Source organism: Falco naumanni, chromosome 13 (genome assembly GCF_017639655.2).
Source record: "Falco naumanni isolate bFalNau1 chromosome 13, bFalNau1.pat, whole genome shotgun sequence".
NCBI lineage: Eukaryota > Metazoa > Chordata > Aves > Falconiformes > Falconidae > Falco > Falco naumanni.
The window spans coordinates 23,075,496-23,095,583 of record NC_054066.1 but is presented as its reverse complement, the minus strand read 5'-3'; the positions used below and the strand labels follow the sequence as shown (position 1 = coordinate 23,095,583).

Genomic DNA, 20,088 nt, shown 5'->3' with positions numbered 1-20,088 from the left:
CACTGGAGACCTCATGAATTCCAGATAAGACAAGAACGGTTCTTACCGTTGGAATACCGAAAGGATCTTTTAACAATAGTCCATTATACCTAGAAGGTAACCCACCATTCATAAGGACTATTTGTGTCCTGATACGATAGACCGAAAGATGAAAAAATCTCTTTGTAAAAATTCTTCACCACTATCTCCATAATCTCTACTTGAGTGAACATCAGCCAAGTGAGAAAATGAAAAATTATAACCTGCCAAGCATCAGTGGCAGACTGAAATGAAAAGATTGCAAGTTAATAACAATGATGCCTCAGAAAAAATTGCTGGCCAATTTAACATTGCTTTATCCAAGGTCACATCTTGCAACTGATTATTTTTAGTAATTTGCAGATGAGGACTTTCTACCTTTCTTATGGCAAGTGAAGATCAGGGAAATGCCAGGTACAGTTTAAAACTCAAGGTTATCAATCTCCTCAGATCAAAAGTAAATCATATTCCTTGCTTATTTGATCAAGAGTGGGCACACAAATTATTTCCATTGTAGTAATGTGGGATGTTTATGCTATCCTTTATGGCAGTGGTAAAGTCAGTGTAACATGAAAACTCACAGTGGAGTGAGGTTGATGGGAGGGCGTTGACAGCACGGGAAACTAAAACTTGGCAGGATTTCTTCTGAGGCAGGCTGTTGCTACTGTTCATGTGATGATTTTTACCTAATAGTCTTAAAAAAGATTAGGTTGCATGTTTTCGAGGTTTCTTAAGGAGAGTGAACCTATTGCAAGCTAGTACACGTGACACGTAAGTGGAGTCCTGTGAAATAACCACAGGAATCCAAAGTGTGAAAATTATTAGTGAACTGTAGCAGCACTTAATTTCCTCCAGCATAATCTACACAATCATCTTAATATTACAGAGTGAACGTTGCTGTAACTTTGCAGAGCGTTGGCATACTGTCACTTACTTAGAATAGACCGTTCTTCAGCAAGTGGAACATACCATTAGTTTGTGGAAGCTCCCGCCCTAGGCCTGCAGTGTAAAGGGGGAAACCTTTTGTGCTGTTGTTTCAATGTGGTTCTGTGGTCCTCTAAATGAAGGATATATGACAACCTGATATGCTGAGAGTATACAGTGGTTCTAGGGAGATTTTTGTGGTCGAGTGGTTTGAAAATCTTGTCTGTGGGTAATTGTTTTTCAGTCACTCTGTTGTTGCTGTGCAGTAAAGAGTGCAGTGCTTCTGTCTGGCATGGAGAGTGAAGGGCATTTCTTACCTGGAATATTGGTGGAGTACCCTATTTGTAACTGCCCTGTTTTCTGACCATAGAGGTCTTCCTTGTCGTTAAAATAATAAAAATACTTGAGCAGCTACATTCAGGGACTCTCCAAACCCATTGGTTTTTATTTCTGTATATGTGAGCTTTGTAAGCTAGGGCTGTTCTGTGTTGAGATGGCTGATTGTGTTGCTGGAGTGCTTTTCAGGAACGAGAGGATTAACTTCCAAAAGGTGTTCCTGGCAATGGTTAGTGATCACCATGGTCAGAAGCCTGGGTTGAAGTCAGCCTTTAGAACCAAATCTGCTGAGCATTTGCTCAGTAGGAACAGGACCTGAATTCCCAGCTGTATTTCTCTTCTTTTCATGGAATTTCCCTATCAGATCATTCATGTCCTGTCTGGGTTCTGAGATCTGACAAGATTGCAGCTTGAACTGTTTAATTTTTCTTGCTGTCATGCAATGCATCATATTGAGTTAGTTCAATAGCCCTAATCTAATGCTTACTGCAGCGAAACTGTGAAAGTATCAATCAATACTTATTTCAGTAAATATAAAACAACATGAAAATTCTTTTGACAACTTCTGTCCATTTCATTGTATCTTTTTTAATCGCAAAACTATCTCGTAAAGTTTCCACACTGCTTTAAACTTTGTAGCTTGTCTACTTTCATATACATCAGGTTGATGCCAGCAGCACTCTCCTCTCCCAAACAAGGTTTCATTGAACGCATTAGGTTAATCTGCTGCATTCCTGCAGCAGAAGGAAGCCAAATCTTTCCTGACGTATCTAGGCAGTTGTGGCAGCCAGACCTCTGGACCTAGAAGCAAAAAATTCAGGAATATGAGACTTCAAACTTGATGTTTTGTTGCGTTGTTGTTTTTTGTCCTCAAAAGTAGTTTTCCTTTAGGATATTTGCAATGCAAGCAAAGCAAAGAAGCTTTAGTATTGCCATTCTCTAGCATCACTCGGTCTTATCATCTAGTGTTACGTGATGTCTAGTATCCAGTCTCTGACAGGGTGTGTGCTGTCCCAGGCGAGGTAGAGCAGCAGTTGTTGGGTTATGCTCATGTGCAAAGTGAATCTCTTCACTGAACTATGGAATACCTTTCCTATTTATACTAAGGCTGCTTTCTGTTTACCCAAAGGAGTGTGTATCTGTGTGTAATATTTCTAAGTATACGTGCTGTCATACACACACCCTTTCTATCATTTATATGGCAGTATAGAGGAGTCTTGGTGGAGATTAAATTCCTCCCCTTTTTCTGTAAAATGTACCTTTAGTCAAATTTCTGGAGTAATAGCTTTCTTTTAATATTGGGGAATACTAAGAGATAAACATACCAGGTGAGAAGATAAGTATCTGTACACAGCTAGGTATGAGTTTTTCTTCACACCTTCCAGGACAGAACTGGACTGGTTTTCCCTTTCTTCTATTCATGGTGGCAGTGTTCTAGGTGCTTTGTTCTGCATCCTCTCCGTGGGAATGAAATGACAGGGCACAACTTTCTTGTGCTTACTTATATACGACTGTATGGAGGTGCAGTATTTTGTGGATGGAGGAGATAGCATCCATAGTTTATGATTTGCAGTAGTAAAATTGCAGTTCTTTGCCAGCTGGGGTGGTGGGTGGTGGTGGTGGTGGTGGTTGTTCTCAAAATCAGGCCATTTTTGGTGGTTGAGAAGAGCGAGCTTGACGCCTTTTGCTTTTCAGTAAGCTTAATGCTTTCGCGCTGTTTTCAGTCAGATTCTGATAATAAGCTTTAGAAGGGAACTTTTGTGCAATGATTCATTTAGCAATGTAATTGCGTGTAGCAGAAGTGGACTTGACCAAGAGAAAGGTAAGGTTAAAGCACATATTTAGACTTTGAAGGTTTTTTTTTTTAGAGCTAGTCAGAGTAGATTAAGGCTACTGAACACACATTAACACTTTAAAGTAGAATCACAAAGCTGCACTCTTGTCCTACAAAAACGTTCTAGAACATTTTATGTGTCTTAATGATCACTTATTTTAAATCTTATCTTATGGCAGGTATTTCTGTATGGGGTTTCTTGACTTGTAGTTGTGAGAGAGATCCAAATTGTTCAGTTTAATTGATCCCTCTGACCTGAAATATAAATACTTGCAGACCATTGGTTTTTGTTTTGTTTTCTTTTGAAAGCACTGTTTTAAGGTAACTCACCCTGTGATCATACTTCTATAGGTATTTTTCTGGTAGACCTGTTACTTTCAAAGGCAGATAGTGAAGTGGTGGGAGAGATTTAAAACAGTTTTCCTTTTTTAAGCTTGTGTGCTGATTATTAAAGTGTGTGAAAGGAGTTCTGTGACCCATTACAAAATAATTCTTTTGCCAACAGAATACACAATACATTCTGATGACACTTATAATTGCAGTACTTCCAGAACAATTACCCTCTTAGTTCATTTTCATATTGTTGGAAATCATATTTGCATGTTATATTTAATTGAAAACGGCATGTTTTGTTTTATGCACATCTGGAAATACTCATTGGGTTTAATTTGAGAGCAAATGTGTATTTACTTTGCAGGTAAGCAAACATTTAGCTAGCCTGACAGGAGAATGTATTTTAACATCAATTGCATGTGATACTACATCCCTATACAGCTGCGCATGTCCAAGTGTAGTCAGTCCAAGTAGTGGTGGATACTGAATGCTTAAGTGTTTATTCAACATATCAGATTCCAATGGTTATGAAGTTTTGAATTGTTCCAGAAGCCACTTTGTGGTCAGGTGTTAGCCTCTGTCCTCTGATTAATTTGCTGATGTTGCCTCTCTTCCAGTTACATTATACACTTTTGTACCAGGTGAGGTTCTAGCTCAGTACTTCCATGGAAAAAGGGAACAGATCTCATAACTTCAAACAGTTTCCCTTTACTTAGCTTTTGCCACTCTTCACCCTGAGCTATGATAGAAACTTCTCCTTTGGCAAAGAGGTGATTGAACTTTTCATATGTAACTGAAGACACCCGGTTAATGAATGGCCAAAAACTGATGTAGGATGGACATCTCTGTAGAGGATGCAGAATAAAGATAATAAGGTGGTCCAGTGGCATAGGATGAGAAGGCAGATTCATGAGTATAAATAAAAACACCACCCCCCCAAAAAAAAAAAAAAAAAAAAAAGTTAATATTGATGTCTGGGTGGGTGCGATTTTGCCTTTGTTAGAGGAAGCTTGTAAGTTAAAACTGGAATAAACACAACTTTTCCCTGTGATAGACGTGGGCATTCTAGAAGGTCTTTTGAATAGAGTTCATCTTGTATTTTGATATCAAATTACTCTGATTAAAATAATTTTTTTGTGTGTGGTTTCTGGATCTGTAGTTTAGTAATACTTACTTGGAAAGAAGCCTGGGTCTAATATGAGCATTTTCTTGATGTGATGTCTACACATTTTGTTACACAACAGAAGAGGAATGGGCTGAGGTCATTCTCCTATTGGATGGGAAGGAGCTACCTAAAGCATGTTGTCAACACTGAATTTTTTGGCATTTTCCTTATGCCGGTAATGTTATTGAGGTTTTTTTTTTTTTTTTTAACTTCACAGCTAAAAATACTGTCCAGAGTGTGAAACAATTGTTAAATTAGCAGTTATTAATATGTAGATCTTCTAAGTCGAAATCAGGCTGGGTGTGGAAGAATTCTTAGTGCATGGAAATCAGTATTAGCATCTGACCTCTGTTTTTTTCCCAATATGTTGTCTTCTAAAAGCCTTCTACTTAACAGCTCTGTAAAATAGTTTATATTTCAGTTAGCTCCAGGTACGCATTCTGTACTATTCTGAAGCCTTCTCCTGCGCCTTGTCATCAGACAGAGAAAATGCTGCCCTGTCCTAGCACTGTATGAGGCTACCCCAGTCTAACTTGTGATACAGGCAACATGAGTGAAGGTTTTCTTGTATGAGCAGAACTGGGACTGTTTGTACATCCAGTTTGTACATCCGCTGGGTCGTCACCAGATAGTAACTTGTTTGGATTGTTACCAAGCTGGGTGGCAATCATTCAGCATGTAGATGATAGTGAACTAGACAGTCTTCCTAAGATGTTAATCTCCATCTTTTTAGAGACCAAATTTTAAGAAAGCAGTGTTTCTTCCAGCAACACATACTGGGTTTTTTTTTGGTTTGGTTTTTTTGGTGTCTTCAAGATAATAATGTGTGTGACCTTGGTTTATAAGGAAAAAAAACATACAAGTTCAAATTCCATGGCATAAAAGTACATCTGAAAAGTTAAATAAAAATCCTTTCCTACAGATTAAGACTGCTGCCTTTCTCCTCCCTTTTAAATGTTTAAACACACTCTTTACGTGATGTTTAAGCTTTCATGTCAAAGTTACGAGGTGGTTTAGCCAGGCTTGAATCTGAGAATGAAACCCAAACCAGGACAATAACAAAATGACACAAAGATTGACTTCCCTGTGCTTGCTGGATGAAGTGAAAACTGCTGAAATATAAATCCTATATCCTGGGATTTCACTGCCTGCTGGAACTAATCTCATTAACTTAAAACCACCTGAGGCTTAAGAGAGAGATATACACTGCCGTGAGAAATTGTATTTATCTCATCCTAGGGGGAAATCCTTTCCCTCCCCCAGCTTACCTTACTTCTGACTTTGTCATTCTTGAACTACCAGGTCATTTCTTCCCCATGGGAAAGTTGTCATAGCACATAGCAATGCAGTTACTGTATCTGAAGTTCACTGCTATATGAATGCTGAGATCACTGTTCACTGTTCAAGGTTGTTTCTTCTTAAATAACTTCCTAAAGAAAACAAAGATTGGAAAAATATGTTAGCAGTTTACTTAAATAACTTTCCTGTAGAGTTACAGGAAAACATTCCAGAATGAAAGACATGGCATAAGGAAAACAGCTTATTGAAAATATTTAGGTGTTTATTACCATTGTAAATCAAATACTGAGTTTTCTTTAACTAGTACAGCTTTAAGAGTTTGGTTGCTTCTCATAACAGGTAATTGGATGCAGAAATGTAAAATGCAAGGTTGCAGTTTTAAGTCCAATCAGTGCTGCCAATGAGAGCTGTTGTAGTTGTGTGGTTCATTGTCCATTTGGATTGAGACTAGATCCCAAATCTGTATTCAATATTAAAGTCCAGCCAATAGAAATAGTCCCTTTGACATGGAAGGATTTTGGGTGAGGCCTTATCTGATAGCCTTGTTGGACTTTGCAGCAAAGCAAAATGGCCTTGTCCAAGTGTCTTGTAATGTTTCTCTTCTTACGAAAAAATAAATCAATTTTGACTTATTCATTAAACAGCTCAAACAGAAGAATATTCAGAAGAAAAGTAATATTAACACTGAGTTAGCTCACAAAAACTAAAGTCCTGATCTCTGAGCCAGTATTCAGAAAGTCTTATGCAGTGAAAGCCTGGTCCTTGTCATACTGCTTCCAGAAGGCAGCCAGGAGTACACTTGTATCGTGGAGGTGGAAATTACTTGCAGTGAAATGAAGGTGCCAGTTTCTGTGACAGAGTGACTGCTTAGCAAAACTATGTGTGATTTCTGCAAAAGCCAGTTCAGCTCAAAAGATGGTTTGTAGATTTGAATGACAAGTCTGTCAGAGTTCAGTGCTGATTGTGGCTTATTAGCCCTAAGTCACTGATTTGATGACCAGCCATTCAAAATGTCTTGTATTGCTAGCTTGGTTATAGGGACAACAATAAACACAGTTGCAATTGCAGACCAATTAAAGTAATAAAAATTAGAATTTAAGGCCCTGCTTCTGTTTCATCCTCATGGTACGAGCGGAGAGCAGGATAGAAAGTTGCTTTGCAACACCCTTATTCATCAGTATGGAGGACAAGATGAGGAAAAGGTTTGTATTTTCAGAATGTCCTACTTCCTTGTTGCCACAGGCAGAAGCCATGTGTGCAGCAGACCATTTGACTGGTAGAACTGGTACACTGTATCATGTATTTCTGCCGTGAAAGTCATAGAGTCTGGACATCAGCAGTCTCATTGCGGGCCATGTGAAGAAGTGCAGAGGGTATCTCCCTGTTCTTGAAAACAAGACGGGTTTACACATTTCCAGCACCCAGAGAAGCCTATTCATCTCCTAATTTACCAGCAAAGCCACCCTGTTTCAGGGAGGCTGATCGGCCTATAGATTAGCCTAAATTCGACTGAGCTGTTGTGATGGTAAAATTCAGTGCCTCACGTTAGAGGGAGGGTATTTAGACATGAATAGTGATCAGTGAGTTTATGAAGAACAGACAGGATAAAGGTTGGATTGGGGGGGTAGGTGGGCAGTAGGATGGTTAACTAGAGGGTTTTGGTTTGGAAGGGTGTTATTTCTATTTGCATATTGGACCTACAATTAATACTTGTTTTAGCAGCTTCTAGTAACAGATGGATATGAACTATAATATACTTAATATTTCCAGCAGTGTTATTCATAGGTCAGGTCAATTTGTGGTGCAGATAATCAGGAGTGTAGTGCTCATGTGTTGTGATTTGTTCAGAAGCCTGACTTCCTTGATAAATGGTACAGCAGTTTATTGGGTGAACTTTAATTTTATATGCAAGGCAATAACGTTTTGAAGTTAAGGTTGAGAAGCTAAAAGCAAAATGCAGTGAGCACTCCAGTGTTTTAGTGGACTTTGCTGTTTGCTGCTATTTAAGTGTCTTTGCACATTCAGGTGATCTAGTCTCTGGATGTGGATGCCCCATTAAAGATATTTATGGCGCTACAATGAAATGCATATAAGCAAATAGTTAAGTTCATTCATGTGTCTGGATAAGAAGTGCATGTAATTTACCTGACCTATATAGTGCTAATTATGTCTTCTTGTGATGTTGTCTAGGTGTAAGTAAATTTGGCGAAGTATTTTTGTCTAATGTTATTGAATAATGAATAAATCAGTGAAGGTAGCAACACGATATCCATAATAATTTATCAGAAGAGCGACTATAGTGGTTTATGCTTGCTGAACTTCGGTGTACATTCCTTTTCAGTCCTTCATAAAAAAGTACAGCATATTCTAGTTTATTTTGTGATGGACAGGCTGTTAATTCTTAGTATAGCTAAGGAGTAGGAACTTGACACCTTGTATGATTTATGTGTTTTCTTTGTAATCTTGTTTCTGTTTTGTAACCTTTAAAATGTGGGTTTTATGAGTAGTATCATTAAAATTTTTACTCCCTCTAGTATGTGATGTTAGTCATTATTGCTGTGCTGTGCCTCCATAGCACTTGCCTGGATTATAAAATGGCCTTCCTTGGAGCCAAATAGTAATTTTTTTCCTTTCTAGAGTAAATCCATGTTGTATTCATTATTTTTTGTTGGTGCTCCCATACTGGAGCAGAGGTCAGAATCTGGCCTTTTCTGCTTTCCATCCAAGTGTGAAAGGTGGCTAGGAGTAGCTATGTGTTTCTAGGAACGAAATATGAAGGGTTTTTTAACTTAAGAGGTTTGATATCAATCGGAGGAAATGGCCAGAGAGTTTGTTTTGAAGTGTACTCTATTTCAGACTGACATATTCAGTAGGTGATTTAATGTTGGGCTAGGCTTTGTTACACTAATTTTAAAATGTTTCAGTGAAGAGTGAATCTTCAGTTAGAGCAAATAAAAGCTAATACTGAAAGTGAATCACAGTCCTTATTTCTATTGATTGAGACTTTAAAAAGGATCTTATACACGAGGAAGGATTTTGCAAAAGACTTAAAAGTTACACTTTTAGTTTGCATCCTCAAATTAAAGATGCCAAAAATATTTCTTCTAGACAGCTCTTCCATACTCTGAAAAGTTGTGGGTTTTTTTGAAGCAAATGAATCAAATGGAAAGTGGAAGTTTTGCTTGAGCTGTGGATTACTGTGCTGGTTCTCTGAAGGATGTCAAGGAAACTGCTCTGTAACTCATGAAGATGACCCATCTCTCTCTTCTTTTGTGTTTTTCAAGAAATGGAAGATCTTTACTCACAGTTTATGTAGACAAATCATCTAGCAGGTTGTTGTATAAATGAATTCATTGCTAACTCCCCAAACATGATTTAGCCAGATTTCATATAGAGGTGATATGGAATTGTTTTCTGAAACAGACCAAGCAGTATTATTGCAGATGTTTAGTTTTTTCAACTCAAACTTGTTTACTTAGAATAATGGAATTGTTTATGTTGGAAAAGACCTTTAAGATTATTGAGGTTAACTGTTAACCTAACACTGCCAAGTCCAGCACTAAAACCATGTCCCTCAGTGCCACATCTACATGTCCTTTTAAATACCTCCAGGGGTGTTGACTCAACTACTTCCCTGGGCAGCCTGTTCCGATGATCAACAATCCTTTCAGTAAAGAAATTTTTCCTAATACCAAATCTAAACCACCCCTGGCACAACTTGAGGCCATTTCCTCTTGTCCTGTTGCTCATTACTTGGGAGACACAACCACCTGCCTACAACCTCCTTTCAAGTAGTTGTAGAGACAGAGATCTCCTTTGAGCTTCCTTTTCTCCAGGCTAAACAACCCCAGTTCCCTCAGACACTCCTCATTAAGACTTGTTCTGTAGACCCTTCACCAGCTTTGCTGCCCAGAAGAACTAGGATTGCAGCAAAAGAGCTAGGATTCAAGCTCTTCTTAGCATGCCAATAAGAGGTTGTATTTTTTTTTTTTCTTTACAAAAGACTTACGGTTGTAATAACATATGTTTTACTGATGTTAACAGAGAATAAAATACTAATTTCAGTGCAGCCTGAGGCTACTGTGATACATTCAGTACTGTCATCTAATTCCATTGAAAGTTATGTGATATAGTACTAGAAAACAAGTCTGAACAACAAAAGAAGTGTTATTGCTGGAAAACTTGAGAATGAAATATCTCAGATTGGAGGTATGTCAGAGTAAGCACACTCAGGCATTAGATCCTCAAGTCAGTGGCCTCTTCCTGAAATATTTGGTATCATGCTGCACTTTGTTACAGCTGTTAAAATTCTATCTGCTTCTGTTCCCAGAATGATTATTCTCTCAGTATTTGCAAGGCAAGTTTCCTGTCATGTTACAAATTTCCCTATTTATTTTTGCAATAAAGAAAATTGAGTATCGGAGGTTCCTGCACTGAACACTTCCAGTAGTATCATTCCTAGAGTGGAAGGGGTGTTCCCTGGGCTTGCACACTTTTGTAATAGCAACTAAGATCTATTTTGAGAGTCTTGTCCTTCCCTCACCACACACACTGCAACTAGACTTTGATTAAAGTAACACTATCAAGTTGAAGTTTAATTTGCTTTATGCTACTTGTATGTATTTAAAATTGTGAGCAGGATCCATACTTAAATGTCGGTGAGACAGCGAAGAAGGTAGAAAGAAGAGCTGTGATGCTGATTAGATGAGGCGGAGTAGAGTTTTTCATAGGGTTAATCTTTCCAAATTGGAGGATGTAAGATTGAAAGTGAAGGGCATACTTCTTGTTGAGGGAAAGTGGTAGAGTGGTCCTAATGCAGGATCTCATTAAAGCAACTGTCAGGATTCCTCTATTTTGCCATCACCTCCCCTATTCCATAAGAGTCAACTGTCGTTTTGAGTGAGCATACTGCGAAAGAGGCATTTACAAATAAATGAAAAATGTCACAATTGATTTTGCTCCTTTCAGAGTACTCTGTGTCAGCTTTGTCACAAACCCTTTGTTATTCTCTTTTCCAGATCTCTTGGGGTGGACATTGGAAATAACTTTGGATGGTTCTGGGGTTCTTTCTGTTAACCCGGGGTAAGCTCCCTGGATTATGACTTTTTATTAATGTTTGTGCAACAGTTAAATAATATTGACTTTTCAGTGCTTATAAAGGATGAAATACTATAAATTCTTACCAATTACCTGATGAATATATATTAAAGCTTCATAATACAGTCCACAATTGAAAATGCTACTAATGTAACAAATTGATTTATTAGTTTCTTCTATAGAAGTATTTGTGAATTACAGTAATTACTTTGCAAATGTTGCATGCAGCAGTACTAGCCACATAAAATACACATAGTTCTGTGGGTTTTTTTATTTCTAAAATATATGTACCTCTGAGTTGGTAGTGTTCTTTTTTTTTTCAATATTTATAATTTCTCATTCTCTTTCAATGTGTGTTATGTGGCTGTTATAGTGCATATTGGTGCTTGTAAACATATTGAAAGGTAAGCTGTTTTTGTTACGTATTTGCTGGCTGGTAAGTGTACCTAATGGGCAATATCAGTAAACCCCTTTTAATGCAAAAGTGTTAGCATAAGAATGGATATCTTTTGGAATTTCATTACAAGAAATACTTGAGATGGTTTAGATACAGCAAAGTGTCTAAACTGCTATCACTTCTAATAAAATAGTGTCATAGTTGTATTCTCTTTGAACTTCAGTTTTGTGATAGCAATCCAAAAAACTGTGTAAGAAAGTTCATTAATGTGTAGAAATGCCCGTGATCCTTTAAATATGTGTTTAAAGGTTTTTAATGACAGACTCAGTGCTACACTTTAAGAGGAATTTTTGTCCTTTTTGCATTTTCTGTAATGTCCAAGATGTGTAGCCTGCAAATAGTAGTAGGACAAGAGTCTGCCACTTTCTGCAAACTTCAAAAAATCAGTTCATACTGTATAGAAAGAATTGCTTTGTGGCGTTTTGTGTGAGCATTTGTTAAGGGACTCTCCAACAACAATTTACATACATTTTGCCATCTGGCAAACAGCGCAGAGTCTTTATTTCGCTGCGAGTTATTTTTCATCATAGAATATTTTTTAAAGTTCTGCATTTTACCACTATTACAATCAACAGATTTTGGAAAACAGAAGAACTGTAGGAAATCCAGGAAGGAATTGGCTTCTTTAAGGGAAAACAAGAACAGATTATGGTGTCACCTGCCCTATATACAGATTTCTGTTCCTCTTTCATCTGGGATTGTAACATAGCCTGATTATCTCTACTTCTAACACAGCAGACATTTCTTTGCATTAGTATATGCATATTTGTCAGCTGTTTGAGCATTTTTAATGTTATGTACACAGCCAGCTTTTACAGTTCTGATATACCTTTGGCTTAATTAAAATGAAAGGTGTTGAATTTTAAAATGAGTATCTAAAATAATTGTTAACTTTCCTGAAAGTGCATAGCTTTTATTTTTGTTCTTTTAACTAGAAATCAAAACTTGCTCACTGAGGCTACCAAAGAACACAATTTGTACTTTGGACACTTTTGTTTATAGATTAGTACAAATTTTGGGACAAAGCTCTCTAAGGCAATCTCTAATACTGTGTTATCGGCAGTGAGCTGCCCAACCTTACTTTTTTTTTTTTTTTCTGTTTGCATTAGAAGAAAATTGTAGATGTGAATCTAGTATGAAGACAAAAAATGAGGTCTGGCAGTGTGAAAACTAATGACATTATTTCAATGAATAGGCCAGACAGTTTAAGGCTGGTGTAATTAATTATTATTGTTACTGTAAACAGGGAAGGAAGGAAGGAAGGAAGGAAAAGTTAGATGAAAATGAAGTTGAACTCAGCATTATCAGTTCTACTCATTCCCCAAACTGGACCCCCATTTGACTTTAACAATACAGTAAATTGTTTTGAGGTAAATCAAAGTGGAAGTCTGTAGCATTTCAGATCTAAATGGGGCACATACTTATGAGTAAAACAGTGCTGCAAAGGGAGGTGTAGAACTGTTCCATAATGCCTTGAAACAATAGCAATATATTGGCTAAATATGACTTGGCGGATTTGTAGAAGCTCAGACTTTTCAATCACCAGATCTCTGCATGTAAACATGATATTTAGTTTCATCATGCTACTTATGTTGATTTGTCCCAGCTTCTTCTGTGGAGCTGGGCATACTGTGATGCATAGTTATGCATATGTAAATCTCTGTGCACCAGCTGATTGCATATATGAGAATTACTTCCATATATTAATCTGAATCATAAGATTACTCTCAAATGTGGGATGTCCCTATGAGCAGTGGATGAAATGTACTGATTAACAAAATTACCGTGACTTAGAATATAACTTTAGTGGGAGATTGTCCAAGATCTCCATTCATCAAATAGCAAACACAGATTAATAAAAAAACCCCCAAACTCACGTGAATGCCACCACTGCTTATTTAGTTCACTAAGGAACTTGCAAGTAGGCAATGAGTCTAGGAAGAGCCAAAGGGATGCACAGAGACCATTTGGTCCAGTGAGAACCCTTCCTGGAAGTGCACCAAAGACAGTGCTATACTGCTAATAGAGATTTCCAGTAAACTTATTTTCAGCCAGGAGCAAGGGAATAGGGAAATGAACTGAGAGCTGTATCTTTCTGAATCAGTTTCTGTTCTTAAACTGTAAATGAATATGTTAAAAACTACTAAAATTTTGGTTTAACTGGTTGTGGTTCCCCCCCTGTAATTAGACTTTGCTATTCATGATGACAGTTTTTTGGCTTCTGAACCCAGAATATTCCTTCAACCCCTTTTCATGAGCAAATGTCTCTTTTTCCTATATAAATTAATAAAGGTGCTGTATGTCTAGGTCGTGGGGACATGCTAGCCTCATATTTCAGCAAGATGAATCACGGACTCTTCCGAGTCCCCAAATACATGACTCTTTATGGCATAAGATAGCTTTTTTGTATATGAAGGAAAAGTAATTGGAAAAGGGGGGGAAGTAAGGGAAGATAACTTTGTTGCCAAGTGGAGAACGATAAGATTTGGAGGAGTTACCATTCATGAGTTTGTCATGTAACAAAGTTGTTACAATTTCACTTTTAGAAGATGCATTTTAAAATGCTGAAGATACTTGCTTATAAAACTCAAGGCGATTTCTAGCACCTTTTCTCACTTGCACCGTGTTATTCCCTGAGTGTCTGTGTTATTCCATTGACTTCAGGGAGATCACTCATGAAATAAAGAAGTTGTTCCTCACCTCTTAGTACCTGAGGCTCTGCTCAATGCTTCTGCTGCTTTTTAGCTGCTATGAAACATTATTATCCAACTGGTTTCCTCTGAACTGTTTTGTGTAGTTGCTTTATAAATAGCAGTGCTTCAAGTGGTGTAATAGAACTCGTAGCAGAAAGGACATGTGAAGAAGACGTGGCTGTAAGACAAGGCTAACAAAAAATGTGCAGTTTCTCACTGATGTAGCTGAATGAGTTGGTTTTAGGTAATTTGCTATTCAAACAAGAATAATGAGGTAAAATGCATTTTACTCATCTTCGTTGTGGTACGGTGGTTAAGCCTGAACCACTTAATTTTAGGGGGTTGGACAGGGCAAAAGAAATTGCAAATCACTTGCTTAATTAATCATTCTCTCATGGTTGCCTCTAGCTGTAATGTGTTAATGATGGTCAGACAGATTAACCATCAGAAAATCCCCCAAACTGTGTAGGAAAACACCATGAAGATAGTGAAATAGTTTAATTGCTGCTTAATCAGCACAGCAAAGGCAGGGGAGGAAGCTCACATGCTGACCCCTAGGTTCCAAAAGAGTAGTCAGAATACTGACTTGAAATGCATGTAGTGTGATCATCTATGTAATAACATATTTGAGAGTATAGGGAAGTTTCTTTGACTACATTTCCTCAAGTCATTATTTTAGCAAGAACATCTTGGGAATATTTTCAACTCTCAAAAGTGTTAGCAGGACCTAATGCATTTTTAATTTTTCCCCATGAAATTGTAGTATTTATTTAAGCAATAAATAATTATAATTGCAGCTGGGGTATTTTTTGCATTTACTAGAACAAAATTGTTTGAAATTCCATTCAGAATTGGTTCCCAAGCACTTAACGCTTGTGTATAGATTTGAGTTACTGTTAAGAAAATCCATGAATTGCCATGGAGTTAATAGTACTGGCTTTATTTGAGAAGCATGTCCTTTAGCTCCTTTGAAAATTATAGTTATAATTTATGACAGCTGAACATAACTCCTATGACTCTCCTGTAACTCTAGAATCAGGTTATGCAAATTTGTCACTGATTCCAGTGGTCTTCACTGAGAGCCAAGGTTTCACACAACATCTTCATAAAAGAAAGCAAATACAAACTTCTGTCCCCCACCATCTGTTCTAGGAGTATTGCTTTATTTTCCACTGTTTGGGGGAAGAATTTAGCTCAATGTTCTTGAATTAAGTATAGAGACATAATTAAGATTTTTAACATTTGTAAAAACTTGTATGCAGGAGGTAATTGTGACAGCCTGCTATGCCATATTAAAATGACACATAAGTGGAGCAATGATTTCATCAACATAAATATGGTGGTGTTTAAAGTTGATTCTCTCTATAGGGTGCCATAAAGTAATTAGAAGACCATAACATAATCCTTCAGTATTGCATCTTAATTCCTTAGAGGGATGCGTTAATCTTTTCTGACTACAATAGTGTACTATTGACCATAGCAATACTATAAAACTATAAAACAATCTGTAAAACGAAGTACTGTTTTTCTAGACTAGCTTACTTATTTTATAAAAACTCCTGAAATGCTCATACTTCTAATGATTTTTGCTTGTAGCAAACTGGAAGTGGAATTATTTGTCTTAAAATTAAAAAGTGACATGGAATGCTATGTACTTTGCCTTAAAGAAACTGCATGTAAAATATTTGTCCTCTGTGAGGTTTGAAGACTAGTAGAAAGTCTGTGCCAACATGGGAAGAATCTCTTTTTTTGTATAGGTGATGATGAGTTTTTGCAGCTAGTATAAACTAATACAGGGATAGCTCCATACTGTAAATTTAAAGGATGAGAATTTTTAGCAGTTTTTTTCCCAATAGTGGATGGAGAGCTGGGTCTGTCTTGTTGACAGTATTACAAGTTAGTCTTGATTTATTTTTTTTTTAATGACCTATACTCTTGGCATGAGTTTGTAATAGTGGATTGTGTTAATTGGAAGGGGAGGGGAAGCTGCCAATGTGCTGCTCTGATGGAGGAAGATCAAAAATATTATCTAGTGAGTTTGATCAGAAAAGATTCTCTGTGCAAGCCCCTCTGAGGTGAACGTGATCCTCTGCTCATAGCAGGAATTCTGCAACCCAAGAGGACATTATTTTACTGTCTTTTCATTGTACCCATGTAGGACATCTTTCTGATTGCACTGTGAAGTGTATCACACTTCAAAGATTCTTTCCAGCCCACCCAGACCTGTGTGATTCTGCTGTGGTTCACTGTACTTAGCATTTTAATTAATTTGGGTGTTTGCCCTTCCTTTACTAATGTTTTCATCAGCAGTGGTGGAAGTGAATTGTTAGCAAGGCCCTTGCATGTCATATCCCCAAATAAGGCTCTCTTCTTGAAGAATAAACTAGACCTCTAGTTCACTGTGCAAAAGGCTTTAGGAATGTGCAACAAAAATTCAGAAGTCTAAGGAAACATTGAATTTAAGCCCAGGTTTGACTACCTTGCTCAGGTGTGTGCTTCCATGGTCTTGTAGGAGGTTACATGCCTTAACATAAAGGGCCTGAATGGCTCCATCCATGCAAATTGGAACTATTGACTCTTCTGTGTGACATTATAATCAACATTTGTTTTTAAGCAGGGTAGCGTAATCACTATTTCTTAATTGACAAATATCTAGAGTAGTGTGCAAGACAAACTTTTAAAACTGCCAAGGTGTATAATCATTATTTCTTACATGAATATTTAAAAAATGAAGAAAACATGGAAGCTTAAACGGATGCTTCTGACCCTGATCTCGTTAAGGAAAGAGGTGTAATATTTAGCAGCCTCATGGCATTCTTGGTATACTTAGTAATTCTTTAAGACTATGCTGTTTGGAATATAGCACATTTGAGCTCAAAAGTGAGTGTTTCCGGTACATTAAGACCTGTGAGGGAGATAATCTTCTTGGGAGAGTTTTGACATTTGTTTTAATGGAAGTAGAAGGAAGTACAAATACTAGGTTAGAACGACGATTAGAAGTGATCAATACTGATCAATGGTCAGTATATCAAACCTGTTGAAGCTTTTTAGTTAAGAGATTCCTTTATTTAATGTATTGTCAGTTATGTGGATTTTTTTTGTTTGGTTAGGTTTATGGTGTGGTTTTTTTTTTTTTTTTTTAATTAGAAAGTGTATGGCTATATCTGTATGAACAAACCACCCTCATCCTGGTGATGTCAGTGACAAAACTGGTGGATTTCAGCAACACTATGAATCTATCTGCTGGAGATTCAGTTTATATGCATAGATATGGTACTGCTCAAAGGAAAATATTTCACAGTCATAGTACGAACACTTCCACTGCTCTAAGGCATCTCAATGCATTATGTAAAAGAGCTCATTTCCACTGAGGTAAGTATTTTGCAGTGGTTTTATTTTCACAAAAGCTAAAGCCATAGCCAAGAGATGATGACCCAATTTTTGATGAAAAAAAAAAAAAAAATCACCTGAGCTCCCTTCCCCCAACAAAACACCTGCACAGCAAATAAGTAGTATCGTAATTAAAGTATCGGGGGTTTCAGCTTCAGCAAGGAGGTTATCCAGTATGTGAGGCTTGCAGAAGGTGGAATTCAAAAGCCTGAGGTTTCAGTGCATTGTTTGGAAACAGGATTGAGGGACTTGGAACGTAGGCAGGTCCAGCTTTTTGGAAAGCTTTTTGAGGGTTAAGTATTCTAGTTGTTTTCACCTTTGCTTTTCCAAGTCTGCCAGTCTTTTCCATCGAAATCAGTTATGCATGCAGTCTTCCTGAAACACTCTGCACTGGGAGTTAATGACTTTGTTACTGCAGACCTTACAGATGTGCTGTGAGTTCACTGAGTAACATTTATTACAAGCTTTGTAGTAGTGGTTACTTTTACAAAGTATGACTTTTTCAGATAAACAAGATCTTTTATCCTAGCTAGTACTATCACTGTTTTAGTCAACAGCTGTATGATGAATATCTTTCAGAAAATGATAGATTGGATTTTGGAAATAAAATGTCATTAGTTCAGTTTACCTAATCTGAAAGAGTTTTATTGGTGCATCACTTTAAAACTTTTCCTTTAAAACATAAGATGGCACTTCTCCACATTTCCCCATTTAAAAAGTGCTGTGCCAATAAAGTGAATGTACTCAGTTGTTTTTTTTTTTTCCCCTCCCATTTACAATGGAAGTAATAAACATCTTCTGTTCCTTTTTTGATCTTCTAAAACGGATTCAGGCCATTTTCTTTGCTTTTCTATGTCTATGCACATGTCTTCATTTATCCCTTATTTCTTGTTCTAACAGAAGGAGAAAAATCTGCCAGGTAGATAACGTGTTAAGACGCAAGTAGAAATAAAGGGAAGGGTGAGGGCAAAACTGAAGTGACTGGCAGAGACAGAGCAGAAGACTGGGTATGTGGCCCTTGGCATTTTAGTTTTGAATAGTTTGGTGGCTCTGCAATGTTTGTAAGAATACATTTACAGTGAGAAATGAAAGCGCTTGTTTTATAGCTTTTATAGTGGTATTAGTTCCTTCAACCAAGCATGGGAAGGCTGCTACTTTTCTTTTTCCTGATGGTTTTTCATTCATGTTTTTCTGATACCTTAGGATCAGCTGAAGCTCGACAAATGCAGTGTTCTTATGACTTGTCTTCAAGCTATACTTCAGATTTTTCTTTCTCCTCCCTTTGCAATAAGAAATATCGGTTCAAATGTTTTTATAGTTTATGATAGGCATTTCAGAAACCTACTGCTGAATAAATAAAGCTGCCTTCCCTAGCTTAAGGAGCCTGGGATGTTTTTTCATTTGTTTTTCAAAATCTGTTGCAGTACAGAATGTAGTTGGTTGTCATAGTAAATAAGATGGCCTGGCATTGAAATGAGAACATAATTAAAATTATTTTTACTTTTCTCAGGACTTGGAACAAACTGTTACTTAAACAGTTTCTTAAAGGTATTACACCTAACAAGCTCTCTTGAGAGAGATGGCGGCAAAGCAGCTAAGCTATCAACAAAAATACCGAATGGCTGCATTCCCTGGGGTTTGCTTAAATTTGAAAGTAGATAGGAACTGTGAAGAAATATAATGCAATCTGGTAAAGAAGCTACAGCATAACTCCAGTGGCCTCAGACACAGTAATGTACCAGTATAAAAATCTCATATTAACCTGGAATATAGGTAACAGCATAAAACACTCTAAAGTTGCTTAGTTTACATTTGTCCTTGATGCATCATCTTCAGTGTCTTGTGATGTTGAGATCGGTTTATGCTCTAAACTCTGTGGAATGGAAACCAGGTCTGGTATGGAAAAGGCCCGGTAAACCTTCTCTGGGCTGTGTTATATGATGACATGCTAAATGCAAAATGACCACTGAGCCGAAACAGCAGCCAAATGGTGTTATGTTCTTGATCTTAATTTTATGGCAGGTTAAGGTTTAGTAAGCCACCGAAGCCATTTGCGGTCTGAAGTTTTCTTTCCCTGCCCACATGAATGCATGTGTTTACATGACAGAATCATAACGCTGTTCATCTACGATTTGAAGCAAGTGGGAGGGGAAACAGTAATTCTTGGGTGTTTCCAATGTTTCCTGTTTTCTTTGGTTTTGTTTTTTTTTTTTTTTTTTTTTTTTTTTTTGAATTTGGGATACATGTTAATCTTTGAACTATTTGTTTTATTATAAATCTTTCTGAGAATTTGTGGAAGTCTTCCAGTACAGTATTAGGAGTAATGGTTTTGCGGAGTCACAGCCCTTCTTTTTCTACTACTGAAACAGACTGAGATGTAGCAATTCTTTTGTTTGTTGTTTTGAGGAGGAGTTTGATACAGGTTTAATAGTGAAAAGCATGCTTGAATTTGAGGAAATAGGTGTTTTCTGAAAAGTAGTGTTTTACCTGACTATTTTTGCTGACTTTAAGTGGATTCTGGAAGATGATACGCTAAGCAGAT

The 20,088-nt window shown here is 37.2% G+C and overlaps 1 protein-coding gene across 3 annotated transcripts in view; it reads left to right on the top strand.

Moving 5' to 3' along the window:
- The window catches only part of NAALADL2 (N-acetylated alpha-linked acidic dipeptidase like 2), a 496,311-nt gene that overhangs the window by 17,186 nt on the left and 459,037 nt on the right, over positions 1-20,088 (top strand). For all 3 annotated transcript variants that reach the window (XM_040612990.1, XM_040612992.1, XM_040612991.1), the window contains exon 2: positions 10,928-10,991. The gene's annotated coding sequence lies outside the window, so the exon portion shown is untranslated. The remainder of the gene's footprint in view (positions 1-10,927; positions 10,992-20,088) is intronic.